This window comes from Vulpes lagopus, chromosome 4 (genome assembly GCF_018345385.1).
Source record: "Vulpes lagopus strain Blue_001 chromosome 4, ASM1834538v1, whole genome shotgun sequence".
Classification (NCBI taxonomy): Eukaryota; Metazoa; Chordata; class Mammalia; order Carnivora; family Canidae; genus Vulpes; species Vulpes lagopus.
The window spans coordinates 86,457,988-86,472,028 of record NC_054827.1 but is presented as its reverse complement, the minus strand read 5'-3'; the positions used below and the strand labels follow the sequence as shown (position 1 = coordinate 86,472,028).

Here is a 14,041-nt window from a genome sequence, read left to right as displayed (position 1 = left end):
AGTATTCTGTTTTCATTTGAATTGAACTTCTAGGGCAGCCCAGGTGGCTCAGCGGTTTAGCGCCGCCTTCAGTCCAGGTCGTGATCCTGGAGACCCAGGATCGAGTTCCATGTCGGGTTTCCTGCATAGAGCCTGCTTCTCCCTCTGCCTGTGTCTCTGCCTCTCTCTCTCTCTCTCTGTGTGTCTCTCATGAATAAATAAATAAAATCTTTAAAAAAAAATGAATTTCTAAGTAGCTTTCATAATAATATTTTTTTTGGTTATAATACTAATCCATGATCATTTAGGAAAAACTAGGAGTTACCCAGAAAAATGGAAGAGTTAAAAATCCGTAAAATCCTATAACACAGAAATAATTACTCTTAAATTTGGTGTGATTTTTCTATGCATGTATATCACTTTTTTTTTGGTTTATAAGCTTGGATTCATGTTGCAGAATAATTTTGTGTCCTGTTCTTTTACCTAAAATTCCCCATACTTTTTAATGGAAAATTTTATTTTATTTTTAAAATTTTATTTTATTTTATGGAAAATTTCAAACATAACACAAAATTATACAGAGTAGTGTAGTGAACCCCCATGAATCCATCAACCAGCTTCAGCATTGCTCAGCTCAGCCAATTTTATTTCATCCATATCCCTACCACCCCTCTCCTTGAATTATTTATTTGAAACAAATTCTAGAGGCCATCATTTCATCTAATATTTCAGTGATTTCAATGGGTAGTCAGTGAAAACAAAGTGATTACATATCATTCAGTCCTGTAAATGGATAATTTATCAATTTCCCTTTTGTTATGTTGCATTCATCTTTTTCAGTTTTACGGATATTACTGTGATAAATATCCATTGGTAGAAATACTTGTTTGCATTTCTAATTATTTCCTTAAGCTAAATTCCTAAAAATGGAATTGCTGAGTCACAGGGTATAAATACTTACAAAGCTTTTGGTAGCTTGCTAGAATTGGTAATTTCAGTTTATACTTTTATCACTACAGTATTGGAGCATTGGTTGAACCTTGCTAACATTGGATCATTTAAACAGTCCCTGCCATTGGATAGATGAAAAATTTTGCAACAAGTCCCCATATTTTATTTTTTAAAAATATTTTATTTATTTATTCGAGAGAGAACACACAGGCGGGGGGGGGGGGGGGGGGGATGGGGGGGGGGGCAGATGGAGATGGAGAAGCACACTTCCTGCTGAGCAGGGAGCCTGATGTGGTGCTCAATCCCAGGACCCTGAGATCATGACCTGAGCTGAAGGCAGATGCTTAACCAGCTGAGCCACTCAGATCCCTTTATGGTCCCCTTATGTCACTTTCCTGACAGTGATTTAAAACTTGAATAATTAAAAGTGAGACAGTTGACTAATAAGAGGTGCTGCTTTTGAACACCTAAAAAAATTAATAAAATCTATAAAAAATTTTATGATCGTCTTCTAAAACTATTACCAATATTTTATGTCTTTGGTTTTCTTTTTTTTTTCATTTTTTTTTTTAAAGATTTTTATTTATTTATTCATGAGAGACACACAGAGAGAGGCAGAGACACAGGCAGAGGGAGAAGGAGGCTCTATGCAGGGAGCCTGATGTGGCACTTGATCCCAGATCCTGGAATTACGCCCTGAGCCGCAGGCGGATGCTCAACCGCTGAGCCACCCAGGCATCGATCCTGGATCGACAGGATCACACCCTGGGCTAAAGGCAGCGCTAAACTGCTGAGCCACCAGGGCTGCCCTCATTTTTCTTTATAACTATGTATATATTCAATTGATTTAGGTATAACAGATTAAAGTCAGTCAGTTGAATCAACACTTCCATTTTTCTTTGAGTCTGAAATGAGTCTCTTGTAAGCAGCACATTGTTGGTTGGGCCCTGGGGTTTTTGTTTTGTTTTGTTTTTATCCATTCTGATACCCTGTGTCTTGATGGGAGCACTTAGTCCATTTACATTCAGAGTAATTTTTGATAGATGCGTATTTAGTGCTATTGTATTACCCGTAAAGTCACTGTTTCTATAGATTGTGTCTGTTCCTTTCTAGTCTTTGTTGATTTTAGTCCCTTTCCTGCTCAAAGGGTCTCCTTTAATATTTCTTGCAGGGTTGGTTTAGTGTTCACGAACTCCTTTAGTTTTTCTTGTCTTAGAAACTCTTTATCTCTTGTGAGTGACAGCCTCGCTGGATAAAGTATTCTTGGCTGCATACTTTTCCCATTCAGCACATTAACTATGTCATGCCAGTTTCTGCTGGCCTGCCGAGTTTCTATGGACTGGTCTGCTGCTAACCTTATGCGTCTACCCTTGTAGGTGAAGGGCCTTTTGTCCCTAGCTGGTTTCAGAACTCTCTTTGTATTTTGCAAGTTTCACTGTGATATGGCTTGAGTTGACCTATTTTTGTTGATTTTGAGGGGAGTTCTCTGTGCCTCTTGAGTGCCTGTTTCCTAGATTAGGAAAGTTCTCAGCTATAATTTGTTCAAATAAACCTTCTGCCCCCTTTACCTGCTTTTCTTCTGGGATATGGATATTATTGTGCTTTGTGGAATTGCTGAGTTCCCTAAGTCTTTATTTACAATAATAGTTTTCTTTCCCTCTTCTTTTAGGCTTTGTTATTTTCCATTATTTTATATTCTGTATTACCTCTCCTATTTTCTGCTTCTTCCATCCTCGTTGTGATTATATCCAGCTGGTTTTGCATCTCAGTTATAGCATTTTTTATTTCAGCCTGACCAGATTTTAGGCCTTTTGGAATACTAGCCCAGCTAGTATTCTTCTGATTGTTGTTCTAATTCTTGTTCAGATATATTGCTTGTATCTGTTTTGAGGAAATCCCTGGCTGTGATATCTTTTTTATCTTTCTTTTGGGGAGAATTCCTCCATCTTGTCATTATGTATAGGTTTCTGTCTTTTTTTTTTTTTTTAAATTTTTATTTATTTATGATAGTCACACAGAGAGAGAGAGAGAGAGAGAGAGAGGCAGAGACACAGGCGGAGGGAGAAGCAGGCTCCATGCACCGGGAGCCCGACGTGGGATTCGATCCCGGGTCTCCAGGATCGCGCCCTGGGCCAAAGGCAGGCACCAAACCGCTGTGCCACCCAGGGATCCCAGGTTTCTGTCTTTTGCATATCATGAAAGCTTGTTATATTTCGTGCTCCTGAGAGTAATGTATATTAAGAAGGGATCATATGCTGTCCAGGGCCCGGTGCTTTAGGAACTGTCTGGTATATGCTGTGTGTACTCTGCTGTTGTGTTTTGATTGCTCTTTCCCACAGGTCAGTCCTGTAGAGAGTTCCTCCTTGCTTGCAGTGGGGAGTGTTTGGACCTTTAACAGGCATGCTTTGATTTGTTTGTTAAGATAAACCTTATTTACAAAAAAAAAAACTTGATCCAAGGAAAGGAAAAAGGAAAAGGAACAAAAAAGCAAATAATTCTAAACCTAATTCCAAAGGAAAACTTAAAAAAAAAAAAAAAAATAGAAGCCTAGTCCTGTTTCCACCAGAACTGGAGCTGACTCTTTGGAGCATTCTCTGGACTTAGTACATGCAGGAGGCCTGTATTGGTCTTCTGAGGGAGAGACCTGCTCTGGTAAGAAGTCCCTGCCTGATACAGAGGGGCTCGTTTGGTGTAGGGGACTCCAGCTTCCACTGGAGGGGCTGTGTTTCTCTTTCAAGTTTGACAGTGGTGGTTGGGGGGTGGGGGAGCATGGAGGATGGCATGACCTTGCCCCCTTGTCCCCGGGGAAGGGAACTCACAACCGCTTCTGTTCAGGAGCTCCTCACAGAAAAGTGAATGATCTCCTCTCTTTTCCTCATATCTCTGCCTTCAACCTGTCTATGCCCGGCCCCACAGTTCTGTGTTTTATTTCTAGCCAATGGCTGGGATTGAAAACTCCAAATCTTGGAGTTGGCAAGGTGCAGACCCCCTCCTACTCTGGAGGAAAGCCTTGCAGAGCTGTGCCTGCCTCTATTTTGTCCCAGAAAAACAGTTGCATGCCTATGTAGCTGCCTGGAATCTATGATGAAGCACATTGAAAAACCAGGTTATGTGTCCTGAATGTGCCTCTGTGCCCTGCTTTGAATGGCTACTTAGTGGTCGCCGATGGCCTTTTGTCCTTGGAGAGGCAAAATACCCTTTTCCAAATGTACTCCAAGAAGGGGAGTGTTCTCTCCCCATGTGACCCAGGGGATCCCCAGACCATGGTGTTTTGTGTAAACCCTATGTACTGCTTTCTCTCCCTCTCTCCCTGACTTTGCTCTATGAAAAGCTCTCCGTCCCCATAGCAGCACCTTGGTTTTTCTTTCCCCCAGTTCATGTCTCTGAACTTCGCATCTGTCATGTTTTCTCCTTCCAATTGTACAGATTGTTTTCTTAATCCTCAGATCAATTTCCTAGTTGTTTCAAGTGACTTGATCTTGATATAACTGTGTTCAAGGGAGGAGGCAAGTTCAGAGTTCCGTACTAGTGGACTGTCTTAACTCAAGCAGCATTTTTCTGATTTCCACTTTTTTTCCCCAAATAATAAAGCCAAAAATTGAATAAAATAGGAAAATAATCCATAAGACATTGTCATAAATGATTTTTTTTTTTTTTTTTTTGCTGGCAAACAGCATTGCCTGTGATATTCCTAAATGTTTATTCATCAAATGAGATTCAAAAGCCATTTGGCATACTAAAGATAGTTTCGGTGTCATATGTGGGTTTTTCCGAATTTGATGGCTGCCTTTGTCTTGTTTTAATTTATATTTCTTTGCTTAGCATTGAGAATATGTATTTCTTATTTTTAATGAGCACATGTAATTTTTATTTTATTCGCATACTGGACTAGGCAAAATAAAAAATTAATCTACATTTTTGTGACTGTGTAAAGCTAACTTTTATCTATGGACAGAACAGAGTACTAGAGATTCGAAAATCAAGCAGTCAAATATAGTGGCTCTTGTGGCATGAGGTTTGGGTTGGAAGATTGGCTCTTCCCCTTAATGACTTTTGGTGCTCTACTGTGTTGTTCTTCAGTTTCCTTTTCTTTAAAATAGGGATAATAAGACTTCTTACCTCATAAGATTGTTGTGAGGGTTAAATAATATAGGTAAAATGTTTGTAGTGGCTGGCATAGAAAGCTCTCTATAGGGGGAAAGTGCTCTATTATCAATTATTTTATTGTTCCTATTGGCCATTATATTTTTAAATATTGCCTATGCCCTGTTCTCTTCTGCAATTCCTTTTTTTTCTGCTCCCTGTGCATGTCCCTTTATGGTGTTATCTCCCACCTACAGCTGTCTGAAACACATGTCTCCCCTGTTGTTCTTGTTTTTGGCCCTTGGGGATTTCTTCTTTGTTGTTGTTGTTCCACTCCGTTGAAAGATTTTATTTATTTAACAGAGTGCATACAAGCCAGGGGAGGGGTGGCAGGCAGAGGGAGAGGCAGAAGCAGGCTCCCCGCTGAGCTGGGAGCCCAACTACATGGTCCTGAGATCATGATCTGAACCGACATAGATGTTTAACCCACTGAGCCACCCAGGTGCCCCGAAACATTTTTGATTATATTTTAATTCACAATTTCTATGTGTTTTTAGTAGACTGGATCAAACAAGTTGTCCATGCTTATAGTAGTGTTCCATTATTTTTGTACTTAGATCTCTCCCCATTCTGAAACAAATTCTATAATCATCTGTATTTTATCAATTTAATTTTCTTTAAAATTTTATCTAATTTTTAGCATTTAACTGTTAATTCGCTTTTTCTTTATTGTACTTTTACTGTGTGAGGTGTGGTCCTACCTTAATTTCCTCTGTGAATGCTAATGAGTCCATTTAACATTCGTAAAACTTAGCCTTTATCAACTTGATATACAAATCATAGCCATATTTACTTAAAAAAAGAAAAAGAACTATCAACAGTGAGCATAGGGGGTGCTTTTAATTAGGGATGAACAACATGGCTTGTCAAAATTTTGTTACATATTTACTACCAGTAAACCATATAGCCTTGAAATTTCAAGGAGAAAAGTTGTTTTATTTTTGATGTACGCTTATCTGTTTTAAACAGTAATAGGTAGATTCTCATGTCTCAGACTTAGCATCCCCTGTTTTTCTTCTGCTGTAAATCTGAAGGTAAAAACAATTTTTGGCAGTTACTGGTTGATTTTTTTTAATATTTAGGAAATTATAAAGCTTTGTGAGAAAAGGCAGAAGAATGCCTTGGAATTATGGATTATGAAATTTAAAGTATTAAGGTTTTTGTATTCTTTGGCCACAAGAGGTCTCCAAAGGATTTTTAATTCTGTGGATTATCATTTAAAGACTATTGGAAACTTCATATTTATTATTATATTGCCACAAATATTGCCATATTTGTATCTTACGGTAATTATGGATAACTACATATTAGTCAAAGATGGTACTAAGATAAAATTGTTTTATTTATGTAAAATGTGTTTATAAAATTTCATTTTGGAACTTCAGAAATCATTTTTACTATATTTTGTTACCCTTACCATTTGTGGTAAGAATATATAGAAACAATGGGAAAAGGATGATTTTTAACTGATTAGCTGCAGTTAATAGCACTTTAGCTTAGGGATGTTATATGTTTATAAGACTGGTTGAGAAGAAAACTTTAGAATACAAATATTAGTCTATATTTACTAGTTCTCAAAGAAACTGATATTTGAGGGAAATCAGATGAACAGAGCAGATGATGCTCAATTTGTGATTAGAGAAGTGAGGGCTTCCTGGGCCTAGCACAGCTAAGGAAGGCTTTGTGAAAGAGGTGGCCTGGGCTGGTGACATTTGGCAGATAGGAGACTTTGAATTGGTAGTGGAGGAGGTAAGGGTGTGTGTGTGTTTGTGTGTGTGTGTGTAAACAGTATGAGTTCTGAGGTACTTAGGCTGGAAATATTAAAAGATATGTGAAGACAGAGGGGAGACTTTTTTTTTTTGAGGGGAGACTTTTTTAATTGGAGGTGAAATTAATGCTGAGAACTGAAGAAGAAAGGATCGAGGGCCATAAAATCCAGCAAAGGGGTCTGGAATCCTAGTGGAAGTCAGTATGGTTTCTGGGCAAAAGAAAGGGATGACAGACGAGAAGAGGCGAGTCTACTACCTCAAGACAGGAGAAATGAACTTTTAAAAAATAAACAATTCCCCTAAGGGGAAAAAGAATAAGACCAGGGAGTTTATTTTTACTTTTTAAGATTTATTTATTTATTTATTTATTCATGAGAGACACAGAGAGAGAGGCAGAGTCACAGGCAGAGGGAGAAGCAGGCTCCATGCAGGGAGCCCGATGTGGGACTTGATCCCAGATCCTGGAATTAGGCCCTGAGCCGCAGGCGGATGCTCAACCGCTGAGCCACCCAGGCGTCCCAAGACCAGGGAGTTTAACGAATATCATCATTGCAAGTAGGAGGAAGAAAAATAGAAATAGGAAGGGGATGAAGAGCTAGGTAGAGAGCCAGGACAAGGTAGGGATATGTAGTTATAATTTATTTGTTGCAAATGATATGGTCAGTGGTTAATTTTATGTAGTATTGACTCGTAAAATTTTCTCAAGCTGCATTATATTCAGAAAGGTAGTTGGGGAGGTGCCTGGGTGGCTCCATCAGTTAAGCATCTGCTTTCAGCTCAAGTCAGGATCTCAGGGTCCTGGGATCCAGCCCTACATTGGGCTCCCTTCTCACACCTTTTGTGCTCGCTCTCTCTGCTCTCTCTTCTCTTGAAAAAAAGATAGTTGGTTATAAATTAATCCTAACCAGTTGATACCATTTTATCATTTATTCTTCTTATAGAAGAATGTCTTTCAGTACTACAGTTATTGAAGCAATTTGGCTTATGAAATAAATGCCTGAACATATTAGCATTTATTCAAAGATGTTTATGTTGCATATTTGAAGAAAACATTCAAATCTTGATGTTGGGGAATAAGAATGACTCTTGTTGTGAATACTGCCAGTGTTAGAAAGAGAAATATATTATTATGTCTTTGTGTCCACAGAGAGCCTTAAATCTTCTAAGATTTAGCCGTAACCATGATCTGATGTGATTGTTTATAATAGAGATTTATAACATTGAATATTATTTATACACATTTGCAGTGTTTTAATTTTGTGTTTCTCTTTTATTAATTTGTTTTAGAGATTGATTACCACTTGGTGTTTCTTGTGCTTTGATTTTCAAATTTTTAATGGAAAATGTTTTATAGTTTCAAATGAAATTATTGCTCTGAGACTATGCGTAATTATCAGAGAAATTGTTATGTAAACTAGCTATCTGTGTTATGGCTTAAGTCCAACTTTTTTCTGATGTCATTAGTTGAATTTAGCGTTAGCTAAAAAAGTATCAAATCTTTTTGAAGAACAAGAGGAAAAAAGTAGACAGGTATTGATTAACTTGGTGAAGAGGAAGTGCTTCACACATAAGAAATGTTAATTGGCCAGTACTTGATGGTCTGAATTCAGTGATTGCAATCTTTCAGTTTGTTCTCTCAGAGTTTAATAAGCTCAATTTCTTGGGCTTTTATGACATCATTTCAATCTAATTCTTATTTGGGAGTACTGGGATGCAGGTAAATGTGGCATGTATCAAACACTGGCTGACATGCAGATATGAACCACAAAGTCCCTATATTTAGTGAGAAGGTGAGGCTGGGTAGGGTGAGGGCATTTAAGGGAGTGTGAATACAGGATGGGGTAAGGGTATTGAGTTGACTAGAGTGTTCGGTGTGTACAGGCAGAGTGCCCTGGGACAGAATCTAGCACTATGAATTGCTCAGTGAACGTTTGCTCTATGGCTGTGTGTTGAACTGTTTTATGGAGAATGCTAGGCACTAGCAGAATTTGTGCTTTATTTTGGTATTTCTCCACTTTGGCCTACTGACTCCTTTTGTTTATTATTTTGTGTTAGAATTTTCTTTTAAATTACAGAGGTAGTACATGTGTATTATAAAGTAAAGATAATACCTATTTTACTTGGTTTTTTTAAGCTTTTTTTTTTTTTTTTTTAGTAATTTTTACACCCTGTGTGGGGTTTGAATTTTACACCCAGTGTGGGGTTTGAATTCATGACCCCAAGATCAAGAGTCGCACACTCTACCAACTCAGTCAGCTAGGCACCCCCAAAATACCTGTTTTAGTTTTATTATTTATTTATTTATTTTAAAGATTTTATTTATTTATTCATAGACACACAGAGAGAGAGAGAGAGGTAGAGACACAGGGAGAGGGGGAAGCAGGCTCCATGCAGGGAGCCCGATGTGGGACTCGATCCCAAGTCTCCAGGATCACACCCAAGGCTGCAGGCGGCGCCAAACCGCTGTGCCACCAGGGCTGCCCAAGTTTTATTATTTTTTTTAAAAGATTTTTTCTTTTTAATTTTTATGTATTTATTTATTTTTAGGGAGGTTGGGTGGGAGGAGGGGAAGAAAGGGAGAAAGAATCCCAGGCAGGCTCCACTCCCAGCACAGAGCCCAATGTGGGCCTGTCTTACAACCCTGAGATCACTGCCTGAGTTTAAATTAAGAGTTGGTTGCTTAACCAACTGAGCCACCCTGGTGCCCCCCAAAATACTTGTTTTATTTTTTATTTTTTTTAAATTTTTATTTATTTATGATAGTCACACAGAGAGAGGGAGAGAGAGAGAGAGAGAGAGAGAGAGAGGCAGAGACACAGGCAGAGGGAGAAGCAGGCTCCATGCACTGGGAGCCCGACGTGGGACTTGATCTGGGGTCTCCAGGATCGCACCCTGGGCCAAAGGCAGGCGCTAAACCGCTGCGCCACCCAGGGATCCCAAAAATACTTGTTTTAAAGGAAAAAATTCTTGCTAATCTCCCGACCCAATTTAATTTAAAGTCTTTTTATTATAATGTGACTTTAATATTTATAAAGTTACAATTTCATGCTTTAGCAATAAAGTCAAAATAAAATTTGGGGTTAGAATCAAACAAATGTATTAAGTTAATAAACTATAAGTGAACAATACTTTGATACAAAGCATGATGTTCTTGTCTGAAAATAAACTGTTCCAATTTGAGTAGGATGTGTCTTCTACTGAGGACCAGGTTCTTTGCAGTTCAATATCTCTATACTTCTATGTGCTGTGTAGACTCAGCTGTTTCCCACTGTTTTTCTCTTTGAACCACAGTATAACTTAAGCGATTTGCCCACCACTTCCATTTTAAGACTGCCTCTTTTTTTTTCCCCCTCATTAAACCTTTAACAACTGAAGTGCTGCTTATTGCTAATGTGGTATTAAACATAACCAGAAATGTAGGAACTGAAGCGTGTGGCAGCATTTATTTTAAAAGTTGGTAATCCACTTGGTCTAGGACAGCGTTTTCAAGCTAAAGGTTATGAAATCAGTTTGGTAGGTTGCAACTAATAGTGAAAAAAATAACATAGAATTTATCAGAATGCTTCACAGGTAGTAAAGGTTAAATGTTTCATGAAATGCTTTTTTTTTTTTTTCCAGTTTTATCTGTCTGTGTATAATCTCTCTATGTATGCCTTCTGATCCTCTTTCCAATTCCTATGAACTTTATAATTCTCCAAAAAGGGAATTAAACTCTTAATATGATATATTAATTAAATGTTATCTTAGATTATCTCATATGTACGTTTATATTGCCTAAAACTGATCAGATATTGCCCATAAGTATATTTTTATTTTTTTTTATTTTTACTTTTAAATTTTAAAAAAAGATTTTGTTAGAGATCACAAGCAGAGGGGAAAGGGAAGAGGGAGAAGCAGGCTCCCTGCTGAATAAGGGGCTCGGTCCCAGGACCCTGGGATCATGACTTGAGCCAAAGGTAGACGCTTAACTGACTGAGCCATCCAGGTGCCCCCAGAAGTATTTTTTTAAAAAGGCACAAGTGAAAGGTAGTTAATATTTAAAGACCGTGGATTGAAAATTCTAAAGCTGACTTGACTCATAGATCATGAATATTGCCTACATAGAAAATGTGACAAATTATTAGAAGTAATAAGGATTCGAGATTGCTAATATAAAAAATTGTTTTTTTTAATAAATATTTTATTTATTTATTCATATGAGAGAGAGAGAGAGACAGAGAGAGGGAGAAGCAGGCTCCATGCAAGGAGCCCGACGTGGGACTTGATTCCGGGTCTCCAGGATCACACCCTGGCCTGAAGGTGGTGCTAAACCACTGGGCCACCAGGGCTACCCAATATTGTTAAATATAATCAATATATGAAAATGATAAGAATCTTAATATAGCAGCAACAAATAGTAAAATTTTTAAAAGAAGATACCACTTGGAATAGCAGCAAAAGTAATATTATTTAGGACTACATTTACCAAAAGAAAAATAAGACCTTAAGAAAATTTCAAAACTTTATTGAGGGATAACAAAGAAGAACTAAATAGTAGAAAGAAGTGTATTAACATAATTAGTAGGGCACCTGGTTGAGCATCTGCTTTTGTCTCAGGTGGTGATCCAGATGTCCTTAGATCAAGTCCCACATCAGGCTCCTCGGAGGAAGCTTGCTTCTCCCTCTGCTTGTGTCTCTGCCTCTCTCCCTGTATCTCTCATGAATAAATAAAATCTTAAAAAAAACAAAACAAATGTGTGATATGTGAATAAGACCTGTGATTTTATAAATTTTTATGGTGTAGACAAATTCATAACTTGGTATTTGAATTTAAAAATGTGGGTTGATTTAACAGAAGCTCTTAGGTTGTAGTGGTGATGTACTATTTTTGAAGGTGGAAGGGATAGGACTTAAGTTAGGGAAATAGGCTGGAGCATATTGTAAGGGCAATATATGCTGCATTTACCTGTTTCTTGTCATTTAGATTATGTGTATTTGAACAAAATCTAATATAAATGAAAGGGATCATTGCTTGAATGAAAAAAATTCAAACCAGAGTTTTAGGGAAATACATATGATGGATTTGAGTCCTAGAAAGGTCATTTAAACTCCCTGAAGATGGGATCCCTGGGTGGCGCAGCGGTTTGGCGCCTGCCTTTGGCCTGGGGCGCGATCCTGGAGACCCGGGATCGAATCCCACGTCGGGCTCCCGGTGCATGGAGCCTGCTTCTCCCTCTGCCTATGTCTCTGCTTCTCTCTCTCTCACTGTGTGCCTATCATAAATAAATAAAATTAAAAAAAAAATTAAAAAAAAAAACTCCCTGAAGATGAGTTACTTTCCATTTTTCATAACAGCTTACTCTTTCTTTCTTTCTTTCTTTCTTTCTTTCTTTCTTTCTTTCTTCTTTCTTTCTTTCTTTCTTTCTTTTCTTTTCTTTTCTTTTCTTTTCTTTTCTTTTCTTTTTTTTCTTTCTTCCTTCCTTCCTTCCTTCCTTCCTTCCTTTCTTCCTTTCTTCCTTTTTTCTTTCCTTTCCTTTCCTTTTCTCTTTTCTTTTTTTTTTCTTTCTTTCTTTCTTTCTTTCTTTCTTTCTTTCTTTCTTTCTTTCTTTCTTTCAGAGAGGGAACATGGGTGCAGGCATGAATGGGATGAGGGGCAGAGAGACAGAGGGAGAGAAGCAGACTCCCCACTGAGTGCAGAGCCCGGCATAGGGCCCAATCCCAGGACCTTGAGATCATGACCTGAGCCGAAATCCAGTCAAATAGACTGACCACCCAGGCACTCCAGTAGCTTACCTTTTTAATTAGGATATTTTATTCTGCCTTCAAATTCTTTTTTTTTTTTTTTTAAAGATTTTATTTATTTATTCATGAGAGACACAGAGAGAGAGAGGGGCAGAGACACAGGCAGAGGGAGAAGCAGGCTCCATGCAGGGAGCCCGACGTGGGACTCGATCCAGGGTCTCCAGGATCAGGCCCTGGGCTGAAGGCGGCACTAAACCACTGAGCCATGGGGTCTGCCCTTATTCATTCATTCTTAAAAACATTTACTGGGTGCATGCTGTGTGCCAAGTTGATTATTAGTGATGATACAAAAATGAGTAATATCCCTTACCTTCCTGATTTTTATAGTCTAGAGGGGTGGTAGTCATGGAAATAAACAATTATAATGGAAATGCCGTTTGTTAAGGTCCAGTAGAGTGACTGGAAGCAGGAGGACGTCAAGCTTTGCCAGAAGCAGTTAGGCGAGGTTTCCCAGAACAGGCCAGGACTGAGACTTGAAAATGACAGCCAGGCAGATGGAAGTGTAGGAGAGTATGGTTTTCATAGAGAACAGAAACTAGTTTGGTCTGCCAGGGTGGCCATGGCAGCCTGAGACAGGACAGATGTGGGGTTTGGAGAGAATGGTTGTGTAAAGCAAAAAAGAACCAAGAGAGAAAACAATATGATAGAGGAGTTAGATAAATTCCAGTGAAGAAGACTGAGAATGAATGGCTGGGGGGCAGTAACTATCATAATGATCTTTTGTGTCCCCAGTACCTATCACAGTGGCTTGCATATAGTAGGTTCTTAATAAATGATCAGTGAATGATTAAATAGGTGACTTTTTGGAATAGGAGAAAAATGGGTATTTCCTATATGTTCTTCTTAGGAAAAATTATTTAGATTTTATAAATATGGAGGAATTGTTTTAGTAGCTGGGAATTCATACATATACATGATGATAAATGTATATTTAAATGGTATGGATGTAGCCAACTCACTTCTTTTGGAAAGACTATATTAATTTGCTATCATTTTTCCTATTGTTTTTAGTCTTTATTATTTTTTATTTTTTTAAAGATTTTATTTATTCGTGAGAGACACAGAGGGAGGTAGAGACATAGGCAGAGGAAGAAGCAGATTCAATGGGGAGCCCAATGAGGGACTTGATCCCGAGATCCCAGGATCACCACCTGAGGCAAAGGCATATGCCCAACCACTGAGCCACCCACGTGTCCCTTGTTTTTAGTCTTTAAAATTAAAAAAAAAAAAAAAAGTCACTTTAAATTAGTCTATTTAAGCTTCTTAATATTTCCATGGGCATTCCTTTAGAGTAAATACTGATGGCATCTACATGGCTAAGTTATCCTGAACAAGGAATTATGTGATACTTTAAAGATTAATATTGATGGTAATAAGGTTCCAGCCTCATCTGGAACTTGAGACTTTTCTGTGTCACA

The 14,041-nt window shown here is 38.1% G+C and overlaps 1 protein-coding gene across 1 annotated transcript in view; it reads left to right on the top strand.

The window, feature by feature from the left end:
- The window catches only part of MSH3 (mutS homolog 3), a 184,556-nt gene that overhangs the window by 18,757 nt on the left and 151,758 nt on the right, over positions 1 to 14,041 (top strand). The window lies entirely within an intron of this gene.